Source organism: Mauremys reevesii, linkage group 5 (assembly GCF_016161935.1).
Source record: "Mauremys reevesii isolate NIE-2019 linkage group 5, ASM1616193v1, whole genome shotgun sequence".
Taxonomy (NCBI): Eukaryota; Metazoa; Chordata; order Testudines; family Geoemydidae; genus Mauremys; species Mauremys reevesii.
The window spans coordinates 50,286,572-50,306,613 of NC_052627.1; positions in this window are offsets into that span (position 1 = coordinate 50,286,572).

Sequence of the window (20,042 nt, forward strand, 5' to 3'; positions counted from 1 at the left end):
TCTGGCAGCTCTGGTCAGCACTGCCGACTGGGCCCTTAAGTCTGGTCGGCACCACAGTGGGGGTCCGGGGCTAAGGCAAGCTCCCTGCAGCTCCTGGAAGCAGCTGCCGGGACCCTGCAGTCCCTACAAGCATGAGCGGTCAGGGAGGCTCCGCGCGCTGCCCCTGTCCCAAGGGCCGGTTCCGCAGCTCCCATTGGCCAGGAACCGCAACCAATGGGAGCTGCAGGGGTGGCTCCTGCTGACGCAAGGGCAGTGCACGGAGCCTCCCTGGCTGTCCAGGCATCTAGGGGCTGCAGCGACCTGGCAGCTGCTTCCCACGAGTCTCTGGAAGCACTACCGCGACCCCGAACCCTCTCCCACATCCCAACCCCCTGCCCCAGCCCAAAGTCCCTTCCTGCACACCAAACTCCTCATCCTCAGCCCCACCCCAGAGCCCACACACCCAGCCAGAGCCCTTACTCCCACCACACCCCAAGCCCCTGCCCCAGCCCAGTGAAAGTGAGTGAGCATGGGAGGGAGGGGGGGGGATAAAGCATGTGAGGGGAGGGCCTAAGAGAAGGGGTGGGGGAAGGGTGTTTGGTTTTGTGTGATTAGAAAGTTGGCAACCCTTGCATGTGCTCCGATCATTTGTTAAATCACAGCCTCAGTCTCTACCAGAATTTAAATGATGAACAGACCCCAGTAATCTGCTGACAACAAAGATGACGCAATATGCATATTTGGTCATTAATCACATCAAATATTTTTTCACTCTTAACTACAATATGCTGGAAGGTGTATAATCTTTGCACCCTAAAAGAGTTACTGATATCATTGTTTTGAGTTATTAAACCAGAAGGTTAATTCTATAATTTTGATTAACATTTTCTGCTTAAAAACCTCCTCACCAAAATTAAAGTAAAATTAAGGATCTATTGTAAATGTTACCAAGCAGTATTGCTCAATTTTTGATCATCCATTTATTTGTTAGGTTTGGGCTCATTTCCTCATGAAATGCGTGTACCTTCTGACTCTGCCACAGATATTGCATGCTTTTTTAAACCTGTGTTATAATTACAGCTGGTAACAAGACCACTTCTACACTTACTTTAGTAGCTTTTGTAATAGCAATAGACATTTTGATCATCATGAAGATGAGTGACCTGATCCTGCTGTCATTAATTGAGTAGTTCCATTGCAATCAATAATGCAATCATGTGAGTTAGGACCCAAGACACATCTCATATTTTGGGCCATCAGGGTTTTTAGAATATCCCATAGAACAGTTACACTCATAAATGCTGATCCAAATGATTACAGGAGCTAAGTATCACTGAGTAGCACAGTCCAAGCTTTTGTACGCTACAAGTTTATTCACCAGTTTTCAAATACAAGTTATGAGTTCAAGGACTAAATTGTCTCCTTAACAGGAAAAAGATAGGGGCAGCTCCAAACCACTTTCTTTTCACTACCCATCCAAGAACACAAAATATTTCAGGATTAGCCAATTAAAGCCACAATGGGCTAGATCCACAAAAGGATTTAGAGCTTCTTTGGAGCAGAGATCAGAACACATAGACACACAATAGCTTTGCTTGAGCTAGCGTACCATAAAATAGCAGTGTGGGCACAGCAGTATGGGCAGTAGCGCAGGCTAGCCAGCTGAATACAATCCTGATTGACCTCCTCAGTAATTACTACAGTTAGCATGTTGGCAGTATGTCTCCATGAGCTCAGAATCATATCCCCAGCTCAAAGTGTAGATATACCCTAAGAGACTAGCTTTCTTTCAGTAAAAAACGAATTCTTAACCTTAACTGTAGCAGAGCTGGTACTCCACTGTAATTTGTGGTCTGCAGAGAGGGTGAGATAAATATAAGAGAGAGGAGGTGGCTGGCAGGGCCTTCTCCATTAGATTCCTGTGCCTTTGGAACTTTCTTCCTTGTCCATAGTAGCCTGAATTTGTTAGCTTTCTGGGAGTGCTGCATAGCATACCTTTTCTCCCTTACCCAAGGAGAGATGGATGTTGAGTAGGATGGGCACTCGTGGTGTGTGACTCTGAAAGGGACTGCATGGGGAGGTGGATTGATAATTGTTAAATGTATGCTGTTTCTGGGTTATTTGATTTGATCTGGAATAACAAAGTCTGTTTACCTATTAGTGTATTTTAAGAGATTGACAAGTGTGCCCAGAACAATTGCCTCTGATACAAATTCTGGCTCTGCCCAACTTTGTTTAGTTTGTAAGAGCTAATGACATTACAATACAAGGTGGAATGGTTTCAGGATTAGCTTGTTAAATATATCATAACACTATAGAGAGCGCCTTATTTTTGCTTTGTGTCTAGCCTGTTCAGATTATTTTAAATGTCTCCGCGTATCCTTTCTCTAAATATAGTACAAATTTAAAACTAATGCAGGGGAATACTTTTTACGCAACAGATAATTAACCTATGGAACTCATTGCCACAAGATGCCATTGTGCTAAACAGCTTTATGCTTCTAGGCATAAATCAACCCCTAACTGACAGAATTAGGAAGAAAATTCCCTTTTGGGCATGTTGCTTTGTAATTGTCAGTTACAGGGTTTCTTCCATATTTCTCCGATACACGTGGTGCTGGCCATTGTCAGTCAGGGTACTGGACTTGATGGACTGCTGGCCTGATCTGTTTTGGCAATACCCATGTAATATGCATTATATTTTTATATATCTGTATTTAGATTATGATTTTTGGCTGGTCTAATTTTGCATTTATCTAAAAAGTTACCCAACTGATATGACAGACAAATATCCTATTTAAGTCTGTCTAATTCAGACCTAGACATTTCTGTGCTTCATAGTCCATCTTGGTTTTATGCTCTTTGATGTTTCCTCTATTTTGTATAATAAATAGAGCCCTGCAAATCCACAGATATCTGCGGACCATTTTTGTGGATCACGGATCAGCTGCAGATACAAATTTTGTATATACACAAGGCTCTAATAATCATTTGGTGATCTCTGAAAAAAAATCTACTAGTATTCAGCCTCTTATGATTGAGTAGTAAATAATTAAATCAATGCTATTTACAGTTGAATATCCTTGGAGTGTTTTACTAGCATGAGATTTAACAGTATGAGAACTACAGTAGATAATTGCATTTCTATGTCAAATTACAATTTATAATTCCAATTTATATTTTACAACTCTCAAAGTACTTCTCCTTATATCACAGATTGTGAATCAAGATATCACATATGCACAATGTACAGAACCACTCTAGTACTCAAACTTGATGGGTCATGTGTATTATTAAATCACCTGCTCTACTCCGCAGTCTCCCCACCTATCCTCTCTTCTGCCTTTCCTGGGCAGTGCTGGCTAGAACTAGTGAGGAGTTTTTTGTCCAAATGATATTTCAACCAGAAAAAAAAAGTGGTGGTGGGGGGGGGGCTTTTCCTGCTATCACAGATGAGTGCAGGAAGTTGACCAGCAGGTCAATGTTCAGCCACCAGATCCCAAGAAAAGGACACCTCACTCCCTTCTCTCTTTACTTCATAAGTGTTGTTGATAAATTGTATAGTCAATTGCTTAACCACATTTTGGTTCATTATGAAATCTACTCAAGAGACTAAGTAACCAATGTCAGTCATGTTTATTAATATGGTACAGGAAAGGTTCTATATGATACCAGTTTCCAAAGAGTAGTAATGTTACATTCACCTTATGCAGAAGGAGTGTTCCCCAAATTACACATTTCAGCTGGTATTATTTATAAGATTTTTACAGGTTACACCTCTCTTTCTACATCAGTAAAATTCAACCTATCCATTTGTTGCAGTTCCCTAACTTGTTCTGTTCTTTCCTTATCTTTGTTTTGGATACTAACATTTCAGGTGCTGGACCATGAAGATATTTCCCTAGTTTGTATTGGAGAAAAAATTTATCTTGAGTTTGACAAATTTCCTATTAGCTTTTGCCAAATGCAAAGGAGTTTTGGGATGCCTAGCATAAGTGAACAGGATTATGGCATAGGCCAGTTTAACTTATATCACCGTTACAATACTTGTGTTGAATGTTATTAGTGATTAATGCATACTTTATATATAAAATGGTGTGGATAATACATATTATCAATTTTATATATATTTATGTGTTAGCCAGCATATATTAGTCAATGGGGTGAATGCCACGTATAGTCAAATATGGTGTCTGCTTGAAGGAGCTACAACCTAATTTAGACACTATCAATACAAACAATTTGTGAGGCATGGAAGTGTGATAGAAAGGGTTGTAAAATCTTTCTAAAGTATTCATATGGCCCCCATTACTGAGCGCCTCACAATAGATTTATCCTCACAACCCTCCTTTGAGGCATAGGAGTGCTATTAAACTCATTTCACATATGGGAAACTGAGGCACAGAGAGCCTAGGTGACTTGACCAAGGTCAGACAAGGAGCCTGTGCTAGAGCAGGGACTTGACCCTAAGTCTCCAGCTAGTGCACAATTCACTGGACTTGCTTCTTTGCTAAAAATATCAGTGAATAAAGACCAGGCATTTTGAAAGCAAGAATATATTCATTGGGCCAGATCATTTAACTGGTGTAAATCGGATTAGCTCTATTGACTGCAAATAATATATCCTGATGTACAGCGGCTGAGAATCACACTGATGTTTTCAAAATCTGGTGAGACTACCATCCTTTAGTCACTGGCAGGTAACAACTGCAAAATCATTTGTTTTCTGGGTCCTGTGGTTGAACTGTAGAGTTCAAAAAGAGGTGGTAATTCTGTGCATGGAAAATAACTAACTCTCTCTCTCTATATATATATAGAGAGAGAGAGAGAGAGAAAATAAATTCAGACCTGGTCTCCCCCTCATTGTTACATTCCAAGGTGCCCAAGTAGCTGCCTTACTTTTAAAAAAGTTTTAATCCATCATTTACATCTGTAAATGGGTTCAGGCTTTTCACATGTCGTCCTGAACAGTTCAGATTTTTGTATTTTTATGTGTCAGCCCCATTGTACTGTTTAAAAGTGCACAGCCCATTTTGTTTACCATAACTGTGTGCGACTCCAGATGCCTGAGACAGTACGTTTTAACTTTTTAAAATGGAACCTTGGCAAAGAGTCTCAACAGAGGGAGGAGGGCTGTAACTGAATTTATGCTTTTTAAAAAAATAAAAAATCTTGGGATTCATTTCTTGTAGTCATCGTTCTGATTTCAATTGGATGATTTTTTTTTAAAAAGCTCAGCAAATTGCCCAATCTTGAATTGCTACCTCACATGACCTGGCTTTGGCACTAGCGGTTTAAAGGAATTTGACTTTAAAACAGAAAAGTGACTACAGAGCAGAAAGGAAAATAAGATCATTTAGTTGAAAATTCCCCTATTTTTAGCTTGAAGCTGTTTAGGGGACTTTTTTGCCCTTTACATAAACTTTTGAGGCAGTTTTTATATTTTTCTGACAGTCAAAAGAGCTAAAGTACCATTATTTTTATAATTGCAAAATTTCCAAATTACTGTCAAGTACCCTTAGCCTTGGCACTTCATCCTTTTCACATGACAAGGGAACTCAGTCTCTCCCTCCCCCCATCCCAAAGTAGTATGTCCTAAGACACAATGATAAAGGGTGAGGTGGAGGGCTGTGTATTAATACAGATGCAGAATGGACTCGGTAGAGAAAGTGATTGTTTATATTGTTACAGCATCTTTATAGTCACTAGTTCACTTCCTCACAGTTCAGCAAGTAAAGTGGAGGGGTCTTCAAGCCACAAAATGGAGACTTTCTAGGGCTCTCAGCCCTCTGGATCTTTTCATTTCCCCACTTTTATTTTCCTTTATCATCAAATTATCTACATTAGGGCTGACCTTGTTTTTGCTGAGAACATCTGGGTGTGGTTCATGTCAGATTCTGTTAATGCTACTTTTGAATACACACAGCCACAGGGTGACATGAGATGTACTTGCCACTCCCTTCTTTCTCTGCTAGTACAGAGACAAGATGATCTAATAGGTGTTTTTCCTCTCTCTAATTTCCATGCTGTTATGATCTGCAGAAGCTGCCTTTGCAATGCTAACTGCCAGTCCACAAACCAAAGTAAAGGGCTCAGATCCCACACTGGGATCTCCCACATTGAAGCAAGTTGCAATTGTGCCACTATTTAATAAAGTTACTTTTGGCTTTCCTCTCTTTCACAATTGTAATTTAGCAATTTGATTTTCTTGATGTTTTCACAATTCTTAAAAGAACTTGAGAATTTCTGTAATTGTAAAATTAGCATGATTAAAAAACCCACTGTGTTAATGAATTCATTTATTTTTATTTATAGGCATCTCTCTGTCACTCATTTCTGTAGTATCTAAGGGCCCAGTAGTCTCCAGCTAAATAAATGCACTTGTTATAGTAAGAAGAGAAAACTGCTATAAACAAAGGGGTAAAGGCGAAGTGTGGGGTCAGTGATGAGGACAAGTAAAAGCTCTAGTAGCAGAGATTCCAAATATTCTATACGTCAATTACATATATTGAAAAAATTATCTACTGTAGGGGGCTGGATAAAATACATGTTTTGTGGAGTCCTTCATGTTTAGGTCAGGGGTGTAAATCTTGCCCAAATCAGCAGTTGCTGAAAGACACTCTCTGGCTGCTAGGTGACCTGTCTGAAATAAGCCAGCCCCAGTTTCAAACTTGGATGTCTAAATCTAGGCATTTAAATTCTCTCTAGGCCTAACCATCCATTTTAGGCTCCTAACTGCTGATTTAAGCACCTACATTCAAATCCTGTTTTCTCTGGATCAAGATTTACATTATGCATTCATTTTGTTAATGAAAAAGAATTGTCTCCTTCAAACTAAACACAAACTCTGGAGTTGTGCCCGGATGAAAATGTCCATGGTTACATTCATTGCCTTCTTCTTTGTGCCTTTTATAATGATCATCACAGCACTAAGATATTGTTCTATTATCATTATCTGCTTGCTGAGGCCCTGAAACATTTGCATACTGTAGCTATAAAGTTTTGTAAGTGAACTATCAGTGCAGCTTCAGCACTCTGATGCCAGTTGCGAATGAGATCCTGCACAAAAACTCTTCCTAAAGATCTCTGCACCCATGCTTTTATTGTTGTAGAAGGGAGACATTTTTTTCATATTTTAACTTATACTCACTCCTAGTTTCAGGAAAGTCCATCCACACTATTGGCGCCTCTCAATCTCTCTGTCTCTCTTTCTCCCCTCAAAGATCTAATATTAGAGATGTGCCTGAACCAAAACGCTGGATCCCACTGGGGTTTAGGAAATTTTGGTTTTGGGTCTGAATTCAAACTTTGCAACTTGAGTGAATTTCTAGGTTAGGTATTACATCACTTACTGTAACTAGGAATATGAAATTAAGATATAATTGAATATTTTCAGATTGCAATGTGCTGGGTTTATATTAAGAATAGTAACTGTGCAACATGTAATACAAGGAAATCCCTTCTTTAGGTTCTAGTAACAAGCTACTCAGGTACCACTCCCCTGTTTTATGATGACTGATCCCCTTGATAGAATTTAACTCATGCACTAGGTCCCTGTGGTTTTCTTTTTCTTTTAATATTATCCTTATTTCTGTATGTACCAATAGATGTAAACCACTTCTTTAAAATTAGGCCTTGTTCAGGTTAGGTTTTTAGCTGCTGGAATAGCTGCATCACTGCCAATCCCTACTGTAGATACAATTTACAATGATGCAACTTGGTTTAAAACTGGATTACACTGCACCTATACAAATTACACTGCATTGGTTTAAATCATGGGATTTGCTTCTGGATAGCTGCATTGATGTAGCTCAGTGTTCGTAAAGCATCTTGAAATTCAGAAATGAAAGGTTTTGGTTCATGTAATTAAAACACTTTTCAGAAGGGTTTACAAGAACCTTGTTTATTTAACAAAGTCAGACCGTCATGGCCATCAAAGCACCTGCTGTACTTTCCTGTGTCCTTGGCAGTGGCTGATTACAGATGTTATTTTACAATGGAGCTTTCGTCACCACTTTATTTTTTGTTTTGTTTTTTAAACTATTAGATGTTCTCTATTCCACTCATTCAAATGTTTAAAAAACATTTTATAGTCCTTAATAACAAATTTTTCTTAAAATAATTTGTTTTTATATTACAATACAAAAAGAACATCTCTAGCAATATAAGCCCATCAGAGTAACAAAGGTCACATAACTAAAACATTTTACCATGCCTTTGTCCTCAGCCAAGGTCTGTGTGTCTCTAAGCCAGCTCATTCCTCCCTGGATTGCACTCTTTCGGGTTTCATTTTAGGTACTTGACCCACTTTGTAGCAGTGTTCTCAAATGGAACTAAAGCAAACACAAAGAAGCAAACTCCTCACTTCCAATTTCAAAACCATGGAAACTCATTTAGTAAATAATCCTTCCTTTAGAGACAGTTTGTACCAGCCCTTTCTCAGAGCTAATTTGGCTATTGCAGCCCTAAGGCCCCATCCCTGCCCGAGGCCCCACCCTAGTCACTCCATCCCCCATCCTGCTGTTGCTCGCTCTCCCCCACCCTCACTCACTTTCACTGGACTGGAACAGGGGGTTGAGTGCAGGAGGCAGTGCGGGCTCTGGCCTGGGGCTGAGGGGTTCGGAGTGTGGGAGGGGCTCTGGGCTGAGCCTGGGGCAGGGGTTGGGGTGCAGCAGGGGGTGAGGGGTGCAAGATGTGGGAGGGAGTTTGGGTCTGCGTGGCGGGCTCCAGCCTGGGGCAAAGTGTTGGGGTGCAGGAGGGAGTATAAGGTGCTGACTCTGGGAAGGGGCTCAGGGCTGGGGGTTGGGCTGCGGGTAGGGTGTGGGCTCCTGGTGGGTGGCATTTACCTTGGTTGGCAGCATAGTGGGGCTAAGGCAACAGTGCCTTGAAGGTACAGTCCTAGCTGAGGTACTAGCAGGTGCACTGCTGAAACACTGGCTTTGGGAGGAACTAAGCCATAGAAAATTGTGTCTTTAGTGAAAACTAGGTCATGTCCTCAACTATGGAAAGTGTATAGTATCTCCCTAGTATGATAGGCCCATTATTTGAGAACATCAAGGAGTCAATTCTCTCTTCTACTGTGATTCTCTTATACGTCTCCGGAGTGGGGTAAAGAGGCTGGGAACACAATGGAAATGCCTTCCCCAGCCCACGGCAATTCTGACAGCTCATGAAAGAATCTGAATGAAGCTCTCTCCTCAAACAAACTTCCTCTCTTCCGGAGCTACCTCCACCACCACCATGGGTTCTCACCACTGTTCCAGATTCTTGACAGAGTTAGCAAATGCCCTCCTTTCCCCCATCCCAACGGTACCTACTTCCTGATTCAAGTGGTGAAAATGACAGGTCCCAGCCCCTAGAACCCAGCGTTGTTTAATTAAAATCAACTGAACTCTGTGGCTATTCTTATTTATTAAGTAGTAGTTGGGGCCTAGCAGTGAGGCTTGCAAGGTGATTAAAATTACATGGGCCACACAATGTGATTTAAAAAGGTAAGGACTGGGGACATTAGGAAAGGAAGAAGTTCATAGTGGGGAGCCACAAAGAGATCAGCAGGTGCAAGTTGTTGAGGATTATTGGGAAGATAGAAGAAACACAGGAGTATTTAATCTCACACACCACTGCTAGTTTCAAGGAGAGAAATGTGAGTCAATTCTTATTTCAACAAAAATGGTGCACTCAAATCTCCTGTAATTTTAAATTGTGATGTCGGGAAACATAAACATGCCTAATATCCCCTCATATTTACAAAAATCCATCATAATCTAGGGGTGTAGGGAAAACATTTCACAGCCTACTCTCCCACTTATTTCTGTTTCCAGTTATCATTGCTGCAATAATAATCTGTGGAAGAACACCATTAAACTCAAGAATGCCTGTGCTGTTTCAAAGGACAGGATGAAGTAAATACCAATCTTACCTCTTGTACCTGTCCTATCTTTCCCAATGAGTCTAGTGTTCCAAATTTAACTAACTTGTCTAAGGATACCCTTCAGTTCTTACTAATGAAGCTCTTTTCTAAAATCCCATGAGAACGTACTGCACACACATTCTCAAGAGTGAAACTATGGTGGAACATTTTTCTCATGAGCAGTTCAGCAGGGTGACATTCCTCTCCCATTCCAGATTTGCACCCAGCATGACCTAGCAGACAGGCTAGGTCTGCACTCAAATTTGTTTGCATTTGCCTCCCGTTGATATTTGTACGAGCTGCTTCTGAGAATGTTGGCAGGGGCGTGTGTGTATGAGCAAGTGACACAAGTGAATATCCCAGACGCAAAACTGACATGAATTTATTTTCATTTCTGAAGTCAGGCAGGCTTTCATTTAATGTGTATTGACTCTACAGAGAGATAACAATAACATTGCTGCTTTCAGTGAAAAACGATGGTTACTGAGGACAATACATTCAGTAAAAATACCTCAGACCTCATCATCCCCAATCCATTCTTTACTCTGATGATCTTTACCCAGAGGCATTTTGTTTGCTATATGGCTAGCTGTGCACTAGACCCAGTGTGGGAGGCTGGGGGTCGTCTGAGAGCCAGGCTTCAGCCTGAGTGGGAACATCTGCACTGCTACTTTTAGCCCCACAGTGCAAGCCCTGTGAGCCCGAGTCAGCTGGGCTAGGCCCTGAAACTCACTGTCACAGAGATTTATTTTCGTTCTTTCTTTCTTTCATGTAGACATACTATGTGAGTGTTGGGGCAGAAACAGAGTCTGCATCTTATTAGGCATCGGCCCAAAGAATGAGAAGAAGAGAGAGAATGATTCCTCCCCAAACTCCACCACAGAAATGGGCAGATGAGCTGGCAGAATAAGCAGCTTTCTCCTGCCAGCTTGAGGAGTCTTGCCCACAGTACAGTCACCATATGTTTAGCTCCCAACCCTGCAGCAGACATGATACACTGAATTCAAACAGATTCCTCTCTCAAGAGCTTACAGACATCAAATATTTTCAACTGTTTGCCAAGTTTTAAACAGACTATGGTAGAACCATGAGACTCAATGAATCAGGTTCTGCACAAACATAGTATATACCCCAGCATCACAAACCTAAATGGAAACATACAGAATAAAGGAACAAATGGTGGATGGCTCACCAATCCCAAATGATGAAACATTCTGATTAGCTGACATGAAGAATGCATCTTTTCTGAACTAGATTAATATTAGTGCTGCCATGTGGGCCACATGCTGGGTTATAAATTTAATCCTGCTCCTTCCTCCAACCCCCAACTTGCACACCCTTACATACTGATGTCACTGAGAGTTTGGGGTGAGAAAAGAACGCAGGACCATGCCCCAGATAAAAAGGCCCGGTTTAGCTAATTATCTGCTTTGTTTATTTTATTTTGCATAAGTTGCTGAAATAGTAACAATGGCACTGTGGAGCTGAATTTCAGAGAACTAAAGCTTTCTCATGATAATTAAATTACCACTGCTGATGGGATATGATTTGGCAGCCTATTTAAATTCCATTTCTAATGAAAACCTCACAGAAAATGCTATAATGAAAAACTTGCTGTTCAGTTTTGACATATGAAACTACATTGCAGAGGTCTCCTTATCAGGGAGGAATATTCAAGGACATGGGAGTATTTAGATGGACCAAATATAAATAAACAACAAGTTATACAAACTGCTGGTGATAATCTCAGACCTTCTGGCTTTCATTAAAACAGCACTTGTACAGCCACATAAAAAAGACACCAGAACTCAGAAAGAATAGTACCATCAAGATATTTGTATGTAGTCTCCCTCTCACTGTCTATATATAGCTACTTATCTCAATGCACAGGTGCACAGGGGTGCAGGGTGCAGCAGGGGGCTCAGGGCAGGGGGTTGGGGTGCAGGAGGGTTGCAGCGTGTATGAGGGGGCTCAGGGCAGGGAGTTAGTGGGCAGGGTGTAGGAGGGCTTTGGGCTCCAGCGTGGGAGCAGTGCACACCAGGGCCAGAGCAGGCTCCCTGCATGCCTACCCTGTCCCCGGCCCTACGCCGCTCCAGGAAGTGCTGCAGCCCCTGGGGAAGGGGGGGGGCAGAGGGCTCCGTGTGTGCTGCCCATGCTACACCTCCAGGTACCTCCCCCGAAGCTCCCATTGGCCATGGTTCCCTGTTCCCGGCCATTGAGAGCTGCAGGGAGTGGTGCCTGGAGGCAAGAGCAATGCACGGAGCCCTCTGCCCCTCCCGCCCAGGGCTGGCCGCTTCTGGCGAGCGGCACGGGACTCGCGGTGCCACGGGGCGCAGTCCTGCATGCCGGATCCAAAGCCCTGAGGGGCCAGATCCAGCCCACGGGCCGTAGTTTACCCACCCCTGGTTTAGTGTGTAGTACTTTACAAATGACTTTCAGGAACTCTGTTGTCTGGAATTCACAGAATAGTACACAGAACTAGAACATACTATATGAATGTCTGCATTGGTTAAAAATAATATTTTAATAGTTTATAAAACAATATTCAACAGTGCCAGGCTCCTCCTGTTCTACATGGAAAACTGTGAGCTTGGCACATGAATTGATGAATAATTTTTTTCCACATGAAGTGAGGCAACAGAAGTTAGGAGCCTAAGTACCTTTGAGGAGCTAAGCCACTGTGCCTTTAGCCCTCTGTCGAGTACCCATGAAGTGCTGGCCATAATGATCCAAATTTTTTTATTCTATAGAGTTTTTAAGATTCATAGATATTTAAGATCAGCAAGGTCATCTAGTCTGACTTCCTCAATAACACAGCACAAAGAATCTTATGAAACAATTTTTGCATCAAGACCATAAATGTATGACCTCTAAATAATAACTGGATATCTTCCTAAAAATATAATAAAGACACAAATTGCTGTGTTGTCCTCCCATCAGGGGCCAGTCACAGGCTGACTGGATTAAAACCAGGCGTCCAGACACTGGAGATGTAAGTATATAAGGATTGTTGTTGCTCCTGTTCTGGTAGTGAATGCACACCTCACTTATTGCAATATATTGCTAAAACGACTTTGTACACTAACATGCATCTTCACATTCTGCTCATCTATAGGAAGCAAAGTCTAGCGTATGCTGCAAAATTCAGGCTAATTCAAGGAAGACTGTATAACATATGTTTTAATATCATACCATTTATACAGTGAAAAAATGATAATTGCATCAGTTTGGCATTAGTATCCCTCCAATCCAGATATGCATCAGCAAGTTTTTTCTGAGAAATGTGACCTAATTATCCTAGAATTTATGTGCAGCCCAGATGGTCCCAAGCCTACCAATTTACCAAGCTTAAATTCTCATTTTAGTCATTTAAAACATTCCCATCATTGTTACAGGTGTGCTGAGCTACTGTGGTTATTGATCAGTTATATAACCAACCACAGGTTACCTGTCCGTGTGCAGATATTGTGAATAGTACGTACCATAATATTATTTAGAGCAGCATGAGCCTGATTAACAAGAAAATAAAATTTCTTTGGCTATTCAATTCTGTCCTGTACTGTATTGTGTTGATCGAACTGGGAGGTTTAATGTTCCGAACCCCTCCTGCAGGCAGTACCTTCAGCCAAGAAGAAAACGATATTCTTACCGCTAGCTCTCTGTACCGAATCAATACGCGGCGTCTCTTAGTTCCCCATCTGGGATTTCCATAGCCACCGTCTGTCTATGATATATTCTTGAAGTAAAACCTGGATTAACTAGCTCAAAAAAAGCTTGAGTCCTTTTCCTTAACACTAGAGTCTGTGGCACCTTTGTTTTATGTGTGTTAAACATCTAACAGTGCTGCTTATATACAGAGGTAGCAGCCATTTTGTTTCAAGAGCTGCTACAGACTGCAAAGGGGACTACAAACACTTGAGCTCTCCTGGGGAGTCTTTGCTTTTGTTTGTTTGCCTTAATCTGAAATACGTCATTCAGACTCGAAAGTATCCTTTATATATATAGAAAAAAATAGCATGCCTGCAGAGGACTAATTATTGTAATTGCTGATTTCATGTAGTGCATAAACCTGTCGGTTATGTCAAGGTATTATGAAGGCACCAGTTTGATTTCATAGTTGAAGCTGTGTTCCAATTTCATTTACAGCATGAAGAAACTTCCTCTGTAAATAGTAATTCCAGATATGACTCAAACCTGGCTCAGAATTACCATGCAAAGTTAGAAACGTTGACCTAGTGTAACACCGACAGACCCTGGACATTGGTGGGCAGGATCAAACCAGGGATCTCTGAAGCTTGGTGCATGAGCCTCTACTGCATGAGCTAAAAGATAACTGCCTCTTAGCTAAGGCTGTAGAGCAGACTCATTACTCTCTTTCTCTTTAAATGGTCTCAGTGCTACTAGGTGGGACAGAAGACCACATCCAGAAGGTGTGTGGGTTACATACTTCCCCTAGCTGAGGAAGCGCATCCCGAGCTTCAGAGACTTCCCAGTTGAAATCCCAGACATGCCCCCACTTGTAACACCAACAGACCCTGGTCAGCAGCAGGCAGAATCGAACCAGGAATCTCTGGAACTTAGTGCATGAACCTCTACCCCATAAGCGAAAAGCCAACTGGCTCTTAACTAAGACTGTAGAGCAGACTCATTTAACTCTCTTTAAGTGGTCTCAGTACCACTAGATGGGACAGAACACCACACCCAGGAGGTGTGTGGGTTACACTAGCACATCTTCCTAACCCTGCTGGCAATAAATCCTGTGAAATGGATAAATATTATGATTGAAAAGTACCATTTGCACTGCACCAATTGGCACAATACTTTTTAAAAATTGTAATTGCCAAAATCTCCTGGACTAAATGCTAGTGGAATAAAGTGTAGTGGGCATATTGCCCTTTCCAGTTGAATTCCTATTTTGGGATAATATATCTGCCATAAATGGTCACATATTTATGGTGGCAACAATGCTGAGAGAAGCTGAAATATGTTGTTGACTTAACTTGATGTGGGGAGGGAAGAAACTGCAGGTGAGATTTTCTAGTCACAAATGGGAGTAAGGCAACAGCTCACACTAACATTCAGTAGCAGTCAGTGTGACTTTCCTGCTTGGGCTTGAGCTCAGACTGACTATCGTGGGGAAGAGGTAAAAATATCAACATGGCTATTATTAGTGCTGTAGCGCAAGCCCGAGTCTCTAGACCCAGGCACTGAGACTCACTGTTGTTTGGGGAGGGAGGGGGGGGGAAGGTGGATTGTTGGTTTGTTTGTGCTTACGTGGCCTTTGTTCCTTTGAAAATATTTGTATTGTTTTACATAGAGGCAGAGAGGTTACCATCTCTGCAGTCATACCACCTTGTGCTGTGATCTTGTTCGCTTACTAGATAGATGTGTTGCAAACAATATACAGGTAGATGTACTCCAAGGAACATCCAGGTTCTGTTGGAAGAGGTGTTGGTGATTCACTTTGTAGCACTCTTTCTTCTGAATTAGTACTGAACCATATTCCCAGAATGGAGTGACAGACATGGTGCTGCTGGAAGTGTTGTCTTCCCTATCAGAAGTAAAACAGAGCTCCTAACCATTTATCATTAAAAAAAACATCCTGGTGCTATCTGCAATAGGATTAGGAGAAAGTATGGTGTCAAGCCTGATTCCTCACTCTGGCACTTCGAGTGCAGAAAGTGAGGGCCCACAAGGATTCTAAAAATTAATACTGGCCACTCCAGACTGTGCAAAAAAGTGCAAAAAAACCCCTTGGGACCCAAGAAGGCGCACTTGGGAATTCATCGCTGTGGGGTACCCTCAAGCTCGTTCACCCCCCCCCCACCCACTCCGGGGAAGACCTGGGAAAGAAAACAAAGGAAATCAGCTGTTGCCACGAGCAACATATGATTAAACAACATATGCACAAACCTCTTAGGGACACAAAAATCCAATCTTGTTTTTTAAAAAGGTAAATTTTATTAAAAACAAAAAGAAAAAATATATCTGAAACCTAGGCTTTTTGCTAGGTCTTAAACATAATTACAAAACTTAAGCATCAAGATAGCTCTCTTGAGGTTTAGCTTAAAGGTTACAAGCAAAACAAAAACATTTGTGGTTAGCACAGAGGAGTCCACAAGCCAATAAAAAATAAAAGAAATAACCCTAATCATGTCTTCCTAGACATTCCCTAATTTACTTACATATCTGGGATTTCAGATCAGCAATCTCTAGGTATGATCTGATGGTTTTTTCATACCTGGCTTAAAGCTTCTCACAGCATAACTGCTGCCCTGTTCCTCTCTTCCCCGGAGAACCACAACACACAGACAAAGGGAGTCTTTTCCCAATTTTAAAAAGTTCTAGCCCTCCCATTGGCTCTTTTGGTCAGGTGCCCACTCACTTCCCTTTACCTGTGGACTTGTTTACCCTTTGCAGATAAAGCAAGTAGAGAACAGCTACTAACAGGGGTTTTATAGCCCACTGGTTGTCTGGGTGTCCATAAAAGTGAGCTCCCCAACCCCTTCATTTACCATATGTGGAGTAGCCATATTTCAGCCTGTGTCATTTTCCAATTCTGCCTGCCCGAGTCTCCCTTGAGTGTCAAGTAAATAAGGTATTCATTATTGTCTCTCCTGCACGATTGTGGACTGTTTCAGTTTGTTTTAAACTATTGCTATGCATCACCACAGAGATAACTGTACTCCAGTGGAGGATTAATTGATCCCAGTGAATAAGGTGGTGGTGTTTTTTTAATGGTTGCACGTTATTTTGGTGATGTAAAGTCTTGTATAACTGCTATTATTATGCCTTATTGACTAAAGTTAAAATGCTAACATATTGTCTACATTGTTACTTCTTCTTTTATTTATATGGACTATATTGCAGAAAATACTGTGGCCCAGATTTGGTCGTTAAGACACCGCTCTATGTTGGGGACACAATGGGAAGCATGGCCACCCTAACTGCACCAGCCTACTGTGCTGGGAGGGAGCACACACTACAGCCTCCTGAGTGAAACTAGACCTCCCATTGCATGCCTTACTAAATGTAGACAGTAGGTTGACCTTTAAACATTACATAATTAACAAACAAGGGAAGTGCAATAGTTGTGGATTTTCCTTATATTATTTTAGAAACCTACATAGGATTTTTCTCAGAGATCTTCAATTTAAGGTTCAACTTTTGCCATCAGTACTAAAGTTTAAATCCAAGCCTTTCTTCACAAATCTAGTCTCACAGAAAAAGTTCAGAAGTTTCTCCTCCATTATGTCCCATAGCATGGCAAGTTTATTTATAACACATAAAGCTGAGAAAATCAGGGACTTTCAAGTACTCTAACCTTTGAAAAGATATCATTCTTTTAAGGGTTGTAAGTTGGGAAGGAACTGGGATTTCTTAGGATTTTCTCTGGATTTTAAACTCTTTATAAAAAGCTGGGAAATTTTCAGCAAGGCTTAGTTACTTGTTGGTGGATTTATTTTTGTTTATGTTTTAGACTCATAGACTTTAAGGCCAGAAGGGACCATGAAAATCATCTAGTCTGACCTCCTTCACATTGCAGGCCACAGAACCTCACCCATCCCCTCCTGTAATAGACCCATAACATCTGTTTGAGTTACTGAAGTCCACAAATCATGATTGAAAGACTCCAAGTTATAGAGAATCCATCATTTACATTAGTTTAAGCCTGCAAGTGACCCATGCACCATGCTGCAGAGGAAAGGGAAATCCTCTCGCCCCTCCCCCCCCTCGCCACCATGAGGTCTCTGATTCAGGGGAAAATTCCTTCTTGACCCCAAATATGGCAATCAGTTAGACCCTGAGTATGTGGGTGAGACCCACCAGCCAGATATCCGGGAAAGAATTTTCTGTAGTAGCTTAGAGCCCTCCCCATCTAGTGTCCCATCACTGGCTGTTGGAGATATTTGCTGCTAACAGTCAAATATTGGCTAGATGCCATTGTAGACAGTCTCATCATACCCTCCCCTCAATAAATTTATCAAGCTCAGTCATGAAGCATGTTAGGCTTTTTGCCTCCACTGCTCCCCTTGGAAGGCTGTTCCAGAACTTCACTTCTCTGGCTTTTTTGTTTTTTTTCTTTTAAATCTATTATTGTAAATAGGTTAGCTCAAAGACTTTATTCACAGCCACATCCCCCAAATTGTTTATGCTAATGGATTCACTGGAGGGTAAAGCATAATGTATTGAATACAAAAAGATTTTAAACACAAATTTAATATGCCATTCTGAAGTGATGACACTTGAACTGCTGCTGTGCTTGTATATCACTTCACTGGTATCAGATTTGGTCTTTTTGCACCCATCTCAGATGTGGATAAATAAGCATGAGAAGGCCCTGGAAAAAATGGCTGGGTTTGCCCTAAAAGGAAGGTGGTGGAAGCCCCATCATTGGGCATTTTTAAGAACAGGTTAGACCAGGGGTCGGCAACCTCCAGCACGTGGCTCGCCAGGGTAAGCACCCTGGCAGGCCGGGCTAGTTTGTTTACCTGCCATGTCAGCAGGTTCGGCCGATCACGGCTCCCACTGGCCGCAGTTCGCCGTCCCAGGTCAATGGGGGCTGCGGGAAGTGGCGCGGGCAAGGGATGTGCTGGTCGCGGCTTCCTGCCGCCCCCATTGGCCAGTGGGAGCCGCGATCGGCCGAATCTGCAGATGTGGCAGGTAAACAAACTGGCCCGGTCCACCAGGGTACTTACACTGGCGAGCCGCGTGCCAGAGGTTGCCGAACCCCTGGGTTAGACTGTCAGGGACGGTCTAGATTTACTTGATCCTGCCTCAGAGCACGGGGCTGGTCGAGGTCCCTTCCAGCCCTACATTTCTATGGTTCTATATTAAACATTCCAGGATTACCACCTGTGGTAGCAACAGAAGAAACACTAGTGCAGATAGGACATAATGGCTTATGGCATTTTTACCATCAAACACCATCACAGTCTATACAAATATTTCCATCATTCTGCTCACCAAACAGCAAAACACCAGGAGCGGCGCCAGAGTTTCTGGTGCCCTAGGCAGAATTCGGGGGGTGGCATTTTGTGCGCTCCCCACAGGGCGCACGGGAGCTTCTGGTTCCATTCCCATCACGCTGCCGAAGAAGGGCCCTCCGCCGAAATGCTGCAGGCGACAGCTGCAGTCATTGAGCTGCTCAATTGCCTGCCACTGTTTTCCGCAGCACATTGGCAGAAGGTCCTTCTTCGGCGGCGTGACGGGAGCGGAACCGGAAGCTCCCGTGCACCCCATGGGGCGCGCACAAAATGCCACCCCCCCGAATCCTGGCGCCCTAGGCGACCACCTAGGGTCGCCTAATGGAAGCGCCGGCCCTGCAAAACACACATTGATTTCAAGGCTGAAATCAGCCTCATTGTTTACAGAGCTGCCTGCCTGGCCAGAAGCTGCAGCACTGGTTTGTCAAAATGCAGTAAATGTAGACTTGTGTCTAACTTAATACTAATATATCAACTCAGGGTGCAAGGGTCCCTTGTGAATAAAGACTATTCAATGTTAGGGATGCCATATGCAATGTAAAAACCAGGAAACTAAGATGGGAGAGGGTGAAAAGAGACTTGTCTATGTTTAGTAAGCATACTATCATGGGCAGCGGGTATACATAGGCTGGGGGAGGCTGTGCCTCCCCAAACAGCCTGGCGTGGCCCCACCCATGCTCCTCCCTGCCAGGCCTCCCATCCCACTCTACCTGCAGTGCCAGTTCCCCTCTGTGGTGGCTCGGGCTGAGGCTGTGCTACTCGCCCTCCCGGTGCTCTGGGGTTGGGGAGGCTGGGCCTATGCACCACCCGCCCGCCCAGCACTCCGGGGGGGGCTGCAGCCATTCACCGCCTGCCCTCCTGGTGCTCCAGGTTTGGGAGGGGGGAGGGAGGAGGGCCGGCCTGGGGTGGGGCCGATGGCCACAGCAGGGGAGAGAGATGCAGAAGGAATGGGACCTCAGGCGGAAGGGACAGGGCTGGGGCTAGCCTCTCCCAGCCTGCAGTTCACAGGCCACCTGTTAAGCTATGCCAGTGGCGCTCAAATTTTTTTACTGGTGACCCCATTCACATAGCAGGCCTCTGAGTGAGACACCCCCCCCCCCCTATAAATTAAAAAACCCTTTTTATATATTTAACACCATTATAAATGCAGGAGGCAAAGCCGGGTT